At 48.5% G+C, this 12,506-nt stretch overlaps 1 pseudogene; it reads left to right on the top strand.

Moving 5' to 3' along the window:
- LOC119443449 (polyphosphoinositide phosphatase-like) overlaps positions 1–12,506 on the top strand; it is a 46,476-nt pseudogene that overhangs the window by 32,497 nt on the left and 1,473 nt on the right.

Raw genomic sequence — 12,506 nt, 5'->3', positions numbered from 1 at the left:
CGGAACCTCAAAGCGACGTCCAAGGTGACAGCAGAAATGCGCTTCACAATAAAATGTGCTTCTGCGCAGTTACGACTTCAATTCGATGGCGAGAGCGAATTCACAGCTCCTACCGGCGGGTTCTTTGCGTTACCGGGAGCTAATCTCGAAGACCATGCTTCTGTGCGCGGCAATCGGCAGCAGCTGTATGAGTAGGAAATACGTCATGGTGGCCATGTTTCAAGTTCACTATAGCTGGCGACTGTCGTCCGGGCGTCTCAACTCGAGAATCAAACACATAAGATTTTGCCGATTTAGTGCCTGTGCGTGTAGATAAGAAACAAAAATAGTATGCACTAACCGTTTGGTGGGCAGTGAGTTACTACGGCTTACGTGGTCATCCAATACATGGGGTTCAATAGGGGCTGGGTGGGAGAATCTTAGCGACTACGTTTAAACCGCAATTACTCATTAAGCGGGTATGTATTAACGAGGTTTGACTGTACTAGGATGCGAACACTGTTTTATATTAATTGTGATAACGGCTGTTAAATATTCAAAAACTATTGGAAAACTATACGATATTCGATTCGCTTCTGGCACTTTTCGATTAGTAATCGATTCGGTCTCAAAAATCACTACAGTGCAGTCCACTTATAACGATATCGAGAACGAGAGATCCAATCGTTATAACCGATCATCGCTATATCTGGACTGCCAAAAATAAATGCCGAATATATCTTTGCAGTCCCGAAACCGAAACTGCCACTTGCGCTAAAAATCGACGTTGTAGAAAGTAGGCCGTGAAAAATAAAACTTTTATTTATACCTCTAAATAGTGTCTTAATCGTTAGGCACGCTGAAATAGAAATCTGCACTTGCTTTCGAAGAAATTGTGGATTCACAACCCCCGTGTGCATCGCGTCCATCTGCTGCGCGAACACTGGCAGCTATAATTTAGCATGCATGAGTTCAATGAGCGACTTGATCGACGACGTTGTACTTTGGTTGAACCTCGGGGTCGGTGTCAAAGACGGACCATTGTCAACCTCGTCGTCACTGCTGTTGCTGTCGTCGCCTCCGTCGCACAACGCTGCCGTCTGTCGCGACAACGATCGCTCCGTCGGACATCTCTTCGCAGAATGAGGCAGCACTTTTTGCACTCAGAAGCTCCTCCATCGAAGCATCGTCAGTAGCGACGTGCTCCCAGAGTTTGATAACAGAGTTTTAGATTAGGGGGGTGCAAGCATTGGGGCCCCCTAATCTAATACTCTCTAATGTCAGCGGCTTCCACCATGTTAGTTTCACCCATGGAGGTTTCCTCCTGGCGCACAAAGCCCGCCTTTTCGTTTGATCGACATGGCCACTGCTTTTAGCCTTCATGACCCTGGCGCTCCCGGTTTTCATAATCGTCGATATCATCGACTGCGCGACCTCACACTTCTTCGAGTCTTGCAAAATCAGTTTCGTCTCAAGGGGAGCACCTCTCGTTGCTTCCGCGGCACAATCCGCCTTTTTCACGGCCCGACGGCGCATGCGCCCTGCCCTGGCGGATTAGTCGCGAAACGTTTTGAAAGGGTCGCGCGCGCGGCCGTGCGGCCCCATCTCGGGGAAGCGTCCCCCGAAAAAAAAGCGCTCGGACGCGCGCTACTGACAACTCGTGCCGTGTACCGCGTTGAAACTCCACTGGTAGCTCGACGTCAGTGCAGTACTGAAAGTGTGCGTAGCGTAAGACTGACTTTGGTACTGCGACGGGCTTCTTGTCGACGGCACCGAGAAAATCACCGTGCCTATACCATCGTTCGACCGAAACCCGCGCGATAGGCCGTCGAACCGATAACGCGATAGCCGCAACGCCTTCGTTGGTATATATAAATAATCGCGCTCAAAGTGAGTCAAAACATGCCTACGAAGTTGAAAGGTTGAGAGAGAGAGAGAGAAAAACATTTATTTAGACCATTCAGATCGTTGATCTTGAGGACGAGTGGGTGGTGTCCTCATTCCAGGACTCCACTGGCCATGGCTGCTCGACGTACTTGCTGGACGAGAGCTTGTTGTCCCGCCAGGGTATCGCCGGTCAGCTGTACCTCCCACCGCTCAAATGACGTGTTAGGCGTCTTTAAATGTTGAGGTTTGCCCCCGCACCCCCACGAGATGTGAAAGAGTGTAGGGCGTGTGTCGCCGCACCAGGGGCAGATGCCGCGATATGTTTGTGGGTATATTTTGCTGTATCTGTGTAGGTTTGGGAATGTGTTTGTTTGGATAAGACTGAGGGCTATTGCCTCTTCAGTGCTGAGATTTTTGTGAGGGGGAGGATAAATCCTGCGGTTGAGTCGCTAGATTTCGAGTCGGTCGCAGTAATTTGATGGCAGGGTTGAAATGCGCAAGGCTTCGACCCTCTCAAGCCTTGCACATGAAGTTTGAGCCAATGTTGATCCTGTTCATCGAAGGTTAGGCCTGGCTCCGTTGAGTTCGTGCACCCGCTACCGGCGAACCTGTACTTTTGAAAAGTAAGCAAGTTAGGACGAAGGAAACTGCTTTTATAGTTCAGTTCTGGCCTTAGCGATTTGAAATAAACTACTCTTCGCTTCGCAGGGCGCGTACATAATAATCTGCAAGCGGCGACACAGCGCTGTGCCCAACGGCTGTGCCAACATCTGTAGGTCACCTTTCCCGTAGGCTGCCGCTTGTATTCGCAACGTAGATGGGTCGGTTTGTACGTGTTGGTATGCTCACGCATTTCTTAATTAATTCCTGAGATGTACTGTTTATCTCTGCGTCAAACGCGAAACAAGAGACGGTACATTCGGTACAGCAGCATAAACAGCCGCCTCGCTCATTTATATACCAACGACGTGTCAGCGATGGCATCCGCGTTTTTGCGGGAGAACAACACGGCCTTTAAATGAGCGCTTATGTGAGCACATTTTTCTCTAATAATGTTTTATGACACGCGCAAACTAAGTATGATGAAGTTAAAGAAAAGCGAGAATCAGTAATAAATTAACAGCCCGATATTTGTAACTGGATCACAGTCGCCGTTGAGTAGCTCAGGCGCTCATACTGACTCGTCTCACGGTGGAATAACGCGGCTGATATGAGCAGGTATGTGTGTTTTATTCGACATTTTGAAATTTTTTTTCATATGACCGATGCACCTTTTCCCAATGTTTGACGCTAACAACGATCTGTGGCTGTAGATGTCAATGTAAACAAGCGCACCGCTTTGCTAAATCCGACGCGGAAGGCTGCGCGCTCGAAAACTTCTTATTTATGCAAAATGTGTAAAGAATGTGCAAAAAGAATTGAAAGAAAAGCGAGGTGCAAGTGCAGGAGTCAGCGACAACAGCCAAAGCAGCCGCGCCGGCAGAGGGTACTCAGCGTACCTTTGTAGGCCACACTATATATAAACAAAACAGCGCTATCACGCCTGCTCACCCTATATATATAGTTAGTGAGTGCTACATGGCTTCCAGGAACGTCATGCTGCTCCGCGGAAGCCATTAATAATTATTCGCGATCCACGAAATGCACAACCGATGCGCACTCAACAAGGGCGCAGGTTCACAAATCCACCGGCGAAAGCCCCGGCACCCTACCAAAACGTTTCCGGTGGCGTGCGGCAGAGGGCAGCACAGGAAAATGAAAAAGGCGGCACTCGTTGAGAGAGAGTGCGTCAGGCAGCGCAGGCGCCCCTCGCCAGAGGAGGCGTTGCCCTCATATATCGCCTTTCTTCCGCCCCCTCCTCGCGCGACCGCCGGTGACGCGGGCGCAAAGCAGCTGGCGTCATCTGGGGCACGCTGCACCAACTTACGATGCTCTACATGGCTTTCACAATCGTCGCGCGGGCGGGATGCGCTGCGCGGTAATGGCGGCAGATACAAACTCGCGTAGGCTAACTTTTCGCCCCGTCTCGGTTAAGGGAACGCAATTTTCACACTTATTCTGCATGAAAAACACCGCCCAGAAGCAAAATTTCAATCGTTATATCCGATTTGCGGTGAATAACATATCGTTAGATATGTGTGTTTTTTTATGATAGCCCTAATACATAAGTTTATAGTCTTAGCTCGACTCTTCGTTCTAACCGAAATATCGTTATATGTGGTATCGTTATATGTGGACTGCACTGTATTCGTGTACCCCTACTTAAGAGGGTCAGAAAACACAAGTGAACAAGGATTAAAAGATGAATTTGTAAACATTTTTCATGTCAACTAGCACTTAAACATACATATAAATCCACAAGTTCTTCACACCTGTCATTTTTGTCTGTGAGGAGAAATTAAAATGTTGACAGTGCTTCAAGTGACATTTATTATTAATTTAATTAGTAACTGCAAATAAAAGGGTGGCTTTTAAATGACTGTGTTTCAGCAGCAGCAGTGGTGGTGTAGCAGTGTGTGCATGCTTGACTCTTCCGTCTCGGCTTCACAGGTTTGCGCTATCGGCCTGCCTAAACTACTCTTCAGCACCTACTCGCGACCCTGCACATGCAAGTAACTGGCCTAATCGCCAGCAGCGTGCGTCATCGGGCTCCCAGAATGATTTTGACAGCTCACTGCTGCCCTCGGATCTTTGCCTGCGCCTGGTTGCCAGCAGCTTGGCTATATAAACGTCCTACGGACCACTCAACTTCATTCACCAGCAGCAGTGGCGGTGTAGCAGTGTGTGCATGCTTGACTCTTCCGTCTCGGCTTCACAGGTTTGCGCTATCGGCGTGCCTAAACTACTCTTCAGCACCTACTCGCGACCCTGCACATGCAAGTAACTGGCCTAATCGCCAGCAGCGTGCGTCATCGGGCTCCCAGAATGATTTTGACAGCTCACTGCTGCCCTCGGATCTTTGCCTGCGCCTGGTTGCCAGCAGCTTGGCTATATAAACGTCCTACGGACCACTCAACTTCATTCACCAGCAGCAGTGGCGGTGTAGCAGTGTGTGCATGCTTTACTCTTCCGTCTCGGCTTCACAGGTTTGCGCTATCGGCCTGCCTAAACTACTCTTCAGCACCTACTCGCGACCCTGCACATGCAAGTAACTGGCCTAATCGCCAGCAGCGTGCGTCATCGGGCTCCCAGAATGATTTTGACAGCTCACTGCTGCCCTCGGATCTTTGCCTGCGCCTGGTTGCCAGCAGCTTGGCTATATAAACGTCCTACGGACCACTCAACTTCATTCACCAGCAGCAGTGGCGGTGTAGCAGTGTGTGCATGCTTGACTCTTCCGTCTCGGCTTCACAGGTTCATGCACATTTTCTCTGTCTGTATATTGCTATTCATTTAGTTTATAATTTATTGCCACTACTGCTGCTGCTTCCGCTGTTGTCTTTCAACCATGCCAACTGTCGCTAAACTGTCCAAATACGTGGAACAGCTAGAAAATACTTTCAAAGACAAACTTGATAACCTGCTTGACAAGATAACGACAACTGTAGTATCCAAGCTAGATTCCCAGCCTTCCTTGATCAATAAAGGTCTAAAAGATGAGATATAGGGACTAACAAGCAGTCTTGATTTTCTGAACAGAACTGTTGAATCCCTCAAAATAGAAAAGGAAGAACTAACTGCAATGAACAAATCCCTAATCACGCATAACGAATCTTTGGAAAGACGAATTATTGACATTTAACAGTACTCACGAAAAAACAACCTGGAAATCAAAGGTGTTCCATTTACCCAGGGTGAAGGCTGCATGACAATTCTTCAAACTATTGCCTCTAAAATAGAATGTCCTGTTTCTGGTAATGATATTGATGTCATTCATCGTGTTCCGTCTGCTTCTGATACAAAGCACTTGCTTGTCCGATTTCACTCTCGCGCCTTGAAAACCGAGTTCATAGGCAAAGCTGTTTTCGTCAATGACCACGTCACTCCACAGAATAAGCAATTATTCAGCAAGGCCTTGCAACTAAAAAAAGAGAAAAAGTGGCTTTTTTGTGCACTGATGACTGCATCAAGGCGAGGAAATCTACTGATAGCAAAGTTTTTCGCATAAAGAGAGACTCGGACCTTGCGATTTTTGGTTAAATTGACCAGGTTTTCTCTTTTTCTTTTGTTTGTTTTTTCGTTTTTTTTTTCTCGGTTCCTCGTATTTTGATCTGATCGCATGTCGTACATTTCCGTTAACGGTGTCCAAACCTACTTTTCGCATAACTATCATTCAGCGATTCATTTCAATTCACGTAGTCTTTGCAAACATTTTTGCGATTATCAGATACTATTGTGTTCTTCATTCTTTCTCAATTATATGTGTTTCTGAGACATGGCTGAGTGATTTCAATAAAAATCTTTGTGGTTTCCCATCATACAATGCAGAATATTGCAATCGCTTTTCATCGCAACATGGTGGCTCAGCCATGTTTATTCGGTCTGACATTAGATACAAGCGTAGGCTTGATCTTCACTTAAATATCTGTGATTGTGAGTCTGTGTGGATTGAGGTTTACCATTCTGTAATAGGCATTGATAACAATATTGTCTTTGGTACCATTTATCGATCACCACATTCACCAATTCCTGCTTTTTGTGAAGCACTTGATACTATTCTTGATATTCTTTCAAAGGAAAAAAAGTCCGTTATCATCTTGGGTGATATTAACATTAATTTACTTGATGCATCCTCCTCTTATCTAACTCAGTACGTCAGCTGTTTCCAAGGTTATGGTCTTGAATCTCTTCTCTCTCTTCCCACCCGTTGCACTAATAATGGTTTGGGAACACTTATTGACCATGCGCTTTCGAACCTTCTTCATCCTCCTCCGCATTCATTCTTCAAAATAATATTACAAATCATTTCCCAGTTGCACTTTGCTTTGAGAACAGTCCTCGCATTAATAGTGTAAGCTTTGTTAAGATTAAGTTTGATCGCGACAAATTTAAAGAAATGGTATCTAATTCTGATTGGTCTTGTGTCACTTTAATGAATAATGTTGAATCTGCATACACCACTTTCATCTCTGTGATATCCAATTGCGTATCTTTATTGACAACATGTGTACAGTGCCATAAACGTTATTCTTCCCCTATAAGCCCATGGTTAACAAAGAGACTACTTAATAGCCTGCGTAAGAAAGATAACTTATATAAAAAAACAAAAAGACAACCATTTAATGTGCATCTACTTGATCGTTATAAGCAGTATTGTAACACACTGAATGCTGTAATAAAGGATGCGAAAAAGCCATATTATCAAAATGAAATTATTGTACTGGTTCAGACATGAAAAAACAGTGGCGCTTGATCAATTCCTTTCTCAATAAAACCATTATTCCGCCTATAGCCAACATTCATCATGAAGGATCAGTAATATTGTCACAGTGCGTAAGGTGGAAAGAAGAAGACATGGTTGGTGCCCTGGGAGACGACAAAGAAGATTCTGGGTTTTCGCTTCTCTGCGTAGCCATTAAAACCCGTCTGTAAAACCAGTACGTTTCTTCCTTCCCGTAACATTATTGGTGGAGGTGCGGGGTACTCACTTGCGCAAGACGGAGCTCCGCAGCGGACGTAACCTGGCTGCCATGTCATCCGAAGGGGAGTCTTCAACCGCGGCCCCGTCGACGCCACCGACGGTCATCCTAACCCAGCCCCGCGACCCTGGCATGTTTTCTGGGATTGACAACGTTGACGTCGATGACTGGTTGGCAAATTACGAACGGGTCTGCGCCAGCAACAGGTGGGATAACACGCTTATGCTGGCCAACGTAATATACTACCTCAAAAAAACGGCACGAGTCTGGTTCGAGACACATGAAGAAGAGATTACCAGTTGGGAGCAATGCAAACAGAAGCTTCGTGATTTGTTCGGCAAGCCCATCGGCCGCCAACGTGCTGCTCAGAAGGACCTTGGGACCCGTGCACAGACGTCCACTGAATCTTACGTGGCGTACATCCAGGACGTTTTGGCTCTTTGCCGCAAGGTGGATAAGAACATGACAGAGGCAGACAAGGTCAGTCACGTTTTAAAAGGCATAGCGGACGACGCGTTTAACCTTCTCGTGTATAAGAACATCAACACAGTCAATGAGATCATTAACGAATGTCGCCGCTTTGAAGAAGCGAAAAGTCGCCGCATAGTTCAGCAGTTCACGCGCCTACCCAACACCGCTGCTTCATCGACGTGTGAAGACCTTTGTCTTCCGCGTGAGCCCACTCCCTCCGAGAACGTCGTACGTATAGTCCGGCGAGAAATTGAAGCAGCGTCTCCTGCCACACAAGTGACGCAGTGCTTTGACGATTCCCGGCCGCTCGTGTCCCTCATACAATCGGTCGTTCGCCAAGAACTTTCCAATGTGGGTCTGCAATCCATCTGCTCCGCCAACCGTCCTGACTTCGCTTCGTCTGCGGCCTCTGCCCCTGTTTACCGGAACCAGAGCGGTCCTTACCCGAGCTATCGCAACCCGGCCGAATGGCGCACACATGATGACCGACCCATCTGCTTCTATTGTGGACGTGTGGGCCACATCTCTCGCCATTGCCGAAGTTCCTGGCCGGCCCTCTCTCGACCAAGCTTTCCCGCCTACCGCCGCTCCCCACTGAATCCTCGCCCGCCTGCGCCCCCAACCGAGTTCGACGATGCACCTGACAACGCCCGAGTCACTGCGACTAACCGCTCATCGTCACCGCACAGTAGCCGCTCCCGTTCACCCCAGCTGCGTCGTTCCCCGTCCCCTGCTTACCGTCGCCGCTCTCCGACGGGAAACTGATTGGAGCAGCTCCGGGAGGTGACGCTGCTCTAGCACCCCGGCCTGAAATTCCTCTGTTGACCCTGCCTACTGATCGGAACCTTTTGGACGTGGATGTGGATGGTTTGCCTCTTACAGCACTCATCGACACTGGAGCGCAAGTTTCCATCATGAGCGCTGACCTTCGAACGCGCCTGAAGAAAGTCCTTACTCCTGCTCCGACTCGACTGCTACAGGTCGCCGACGGTGGAACTCCGGCTGTGCTCGGAATGTGTGCTGCACGTGTCAGTGTCGCCGGACGCCACACGTCCGTTTTGTTTAGTGTGCTCGAACGCTGCCCCCACGATGTGATCCTCGGCCTCGACTTTTTGACCACCCATTCTGCTCTGATTGACTGTTCAGCCGGTGTTGTCCAACTTGACCTACCCCTTTCCATTGACCTTCCTGCTCAAGCCCCAACTCAGCTTTGTTCTGCGGATTTTATTCGTCTTCTTCCCCAAGCAGCAACCTGCATCACCGTTTTCGCCTCTCCACCTGTTCCAGACGGAGACTATGTCCTCACTCCCGCGACTTCAGTCCTGCTTTCCCACAATGTCTCCTTCCCACACACCGTCATTTCTGTAGCGGCCAATCAGACCTGTCTTCCCATCCTCAATTTCGGCCAGTGCCCTCAGGTACTTCCTCGAGGGATGTCACTTGCCACGTTGTCACCGTCCCACGAGTGCTATATTTCAGTACTATCTCTTGCTACATCTTCGACCAGTGCTCGTTCTGCGCCTTCTGCATCTGCCCCGGCCGACGACATTGCCAAGATGATTGCGCCGGACCTCGACCCCCAATCCGCCGCAGAGCTCCATGACCTCCTCGAGTCCTTCGCCGACATTTTCGACCTGAACGATCGCTCTTTGGGTCAAACTACGGTTGTGAAGCATCGTATAAATACCGGCGATGCGGCACCTGTTCGCCGACGCCCATACCGGGTGTCGCCCTCTGAGCGACAAGTTATCCAGAGCGAAGTTGACAAAATGCTTGCCAAAGGGATTATTGAACACTCTTCCAGTCCGTGGGCTTCCCCTGTTGTGCTCGTCAAAAAGAAGGACAACAGCTGGCGATTCTGCGTGGACTATCGTCATCTAAACCAGATCACCAAGAAAGATGTATACCCGCTTCCACGGATCGACGATGCTCTGGACTGTCTTCACGGTGCCACTTATTTTTCATCAATAGACCTTCGCTCCGGATATTGGCAAATTGCCGTGGATGAAATGGACCGTGAGAAGACCGCATTCGTTACACCTGACGGCCTCTATCAGTTTAGGGTAATGCCTTTCGGCTTGTGCAATGCCCCGGCGACCTTTGAACGCATGATGGACATGCTCTTGCGTGGATTGAAATGGTCCATCTGCTTGTGTTACTTGGATGACGTCATCGTATTCTCTCCAACTTTTGCGGCCCATCTTGAACGACTTTCATCTGTGCTTTCCGTTTTTCGCGCCGCTGGCCTGCAGCTCAACTCGTCCAAGTGCCATTTCGGTCACCGCCAAATAACCATGCTCGGACATCTCGTCGATTCGTCAGGCATTCGCCCCGATCCCGCTAAAGTTCGTGCAGTGCAGAATTTCCCTGTACCGACCTCTGCCAAAGATGTTCGCAGCTTTATCGGTCTTTGTTCTTACTTCCGCCGGTTTGTGCAAAATTTCGCGCATGTTGCTCGTCCCCTGACTGACCTCCTCAAGAAAGATGTTCCTTTCTGCTGGGGCTCTGAACAAGCGACTTCTTTCTCGCGCCTCATCACGCTACTCACCACACCACCTGTTCTCGCCCATTTTGACGCTTCTGCTCCGACAGAAATTCGCACTGACGCCAGTGGATACGGCATCGGCGCAATTTTAGCCCAACGCCAACGTGGGCACAACCGCGTTATCGCCTACGCCAGCCGCCTCCTCTCCCCGTCTGAGCGCAATTATTCGATTACTGAGCGGGAATGTTTCGCCCTCGTTTGGGCTGTGGGCAAGTTCCGACCTTACATATATGGTCGACCATTTACGGTTATAACCGATCACCACGCCCTTTGTTGGCTTTCTTCCCTCAAGGATCCCACCGGACGCCTCGGTCGCTGGGCCCTACGCCTTCAGGAATACACATACACTGTAGTCTACAAGTCGGGTCGTTTACATCAGGACGCCGACTGCCTGTCTCGTCACCCCGTCGACGCACCGAACGATTTAGTGGATGCCGCACCGATCTGCGTCCTCTCGCTTTCCGCCTTGACAGACATAGGGGCTGAACAGCGACGCGATGAATCGTTACGGCAGCTTATCGAACGCCTGCTCTCTGACCCGTCTGACCCATCCCTTCACATGTTCGTACTACAAAATGACACCCTGTATCGCCGCAACATGCACCCAGACGGGCCCGAGCTGCTAATCGTCATTCCGTCTCATCTTCAGCAGACTGTACTCCAGCAACTGCACGACGTTCCCACTGCTGGACACCTTGGCGTCTCTCGGACCTATGACCGAATTCGGCAACGATTTTTCTGGCCCCGTCTCAACCGCTCCGTCCGTCGCTATGTCGCCGCGTGTGAGTCGTGTCAACGCCGAAAACGACCTGCTGTACATCCCGCTGGTCTGCTGCAGCCTCTGGATATACCGACCGACCCTTTTTTTCGCGTTGGCGTTGATCTTCTCGGACCATTCCCTATATCAAACGACGGAAATAAGTGGATTGCCGTCGCTACGGACTATACCACCCGCTATGCCATTACAAGAGCCCTTCCCACCAGTTGCGCTACAGACGTCGCTGACTTCTTGCTTCACGACGTTATCTTACACCACGGCGCACCTCGTCAACTTCTCACCGATCGCGGGCGATACTTTCTTGCCAAAGTCATCGACGACTTACTTCGATCCTGTGCTACTAAACACAAGCTTACTACAGCCTACCATCCTCAAACTAACGGTCTTACTGAACGCCTGAACCGGACAATAACTGACATGCTCGCGATGTATGTTTCCTCCGATCATCGCGACTGGGACACTGCTTTACCATTTGTCACGTTTGCGTACAATTCCTCGCGCCACGACACAGCTGGTTATTCGCCCTTTTACCTTCTATATGGCCGTGAACCGACCTTGCCTTTCGAGACTCTTCTTTCGACCACACTCGACTCGGAGAGGAGGTAAGAAGAACAATTACTAGTGTAAAATCCTCTAGCGCAGGTATCGATAATATTTCTGCTAACCATGTCAAAATGATTGCTGATGATATTGCCGATGTGCTCACCTACATAATCAATCTAATTTTTGAAACCGGTGTATTTTCCCGGGAGTTAAAGATGAGTTAATGTATTCCGGTATTTAAAAAAGGTGACAGGTGCTTAATTTCTAATTATAGGCCGATATCCGTTCTCCCCCTTTTTAGCAAAGTAATTGAAAAACTAATACATGTTTGCCTGTCTAGCTAACTAACAAAATTTAAGCTATTTCATCCGAAACAATTTAGGTTTAGACAAGGATACTCGACTAACCTAGCCCTCATTTACTTCACAGAAAAATGAAAACTAGACATTGACAATGGTAACTTCGTTGGTTCTGTTTTCTTAGATTTTGTGAAAGCCTTTGATACACTTAATCATGACATTCTTTTTTCTAAACTTGCATTTTATGGCATTAGTGGCGCTCTCTCAATCTTTTCCACAGTTACTTATGTGATCGTGAGCAATTAATGTCCATCTCCAGCATCTATGCCACCAAAAAAATAATTTACATCGGCGTTCTACAAGGCTCAATTCTGGGTCCGCTTTTATTTCTACTATACATTAATGACCTTCCACAGTGTCTAACC

Source organism: Dermacentor silvarum, chromosome 1 (assembly GCF_013339745.2).
Source record: "Dermacentor silvarum isolate Dsil-2018 chromosome 1, BIME_Dsil_1.4, whole genome shotgun sequence".
NCBI lineage: Eukaryota > Metazoa > Arthropoda > Arachnida > Ixodida > Ixodidae > Dermacentor > Dermacentor silvarum.
Note: the sequence above shows the minus strand (reverse complement) of the source record. Positions and strands in the feature narration are given on the sequence as shown.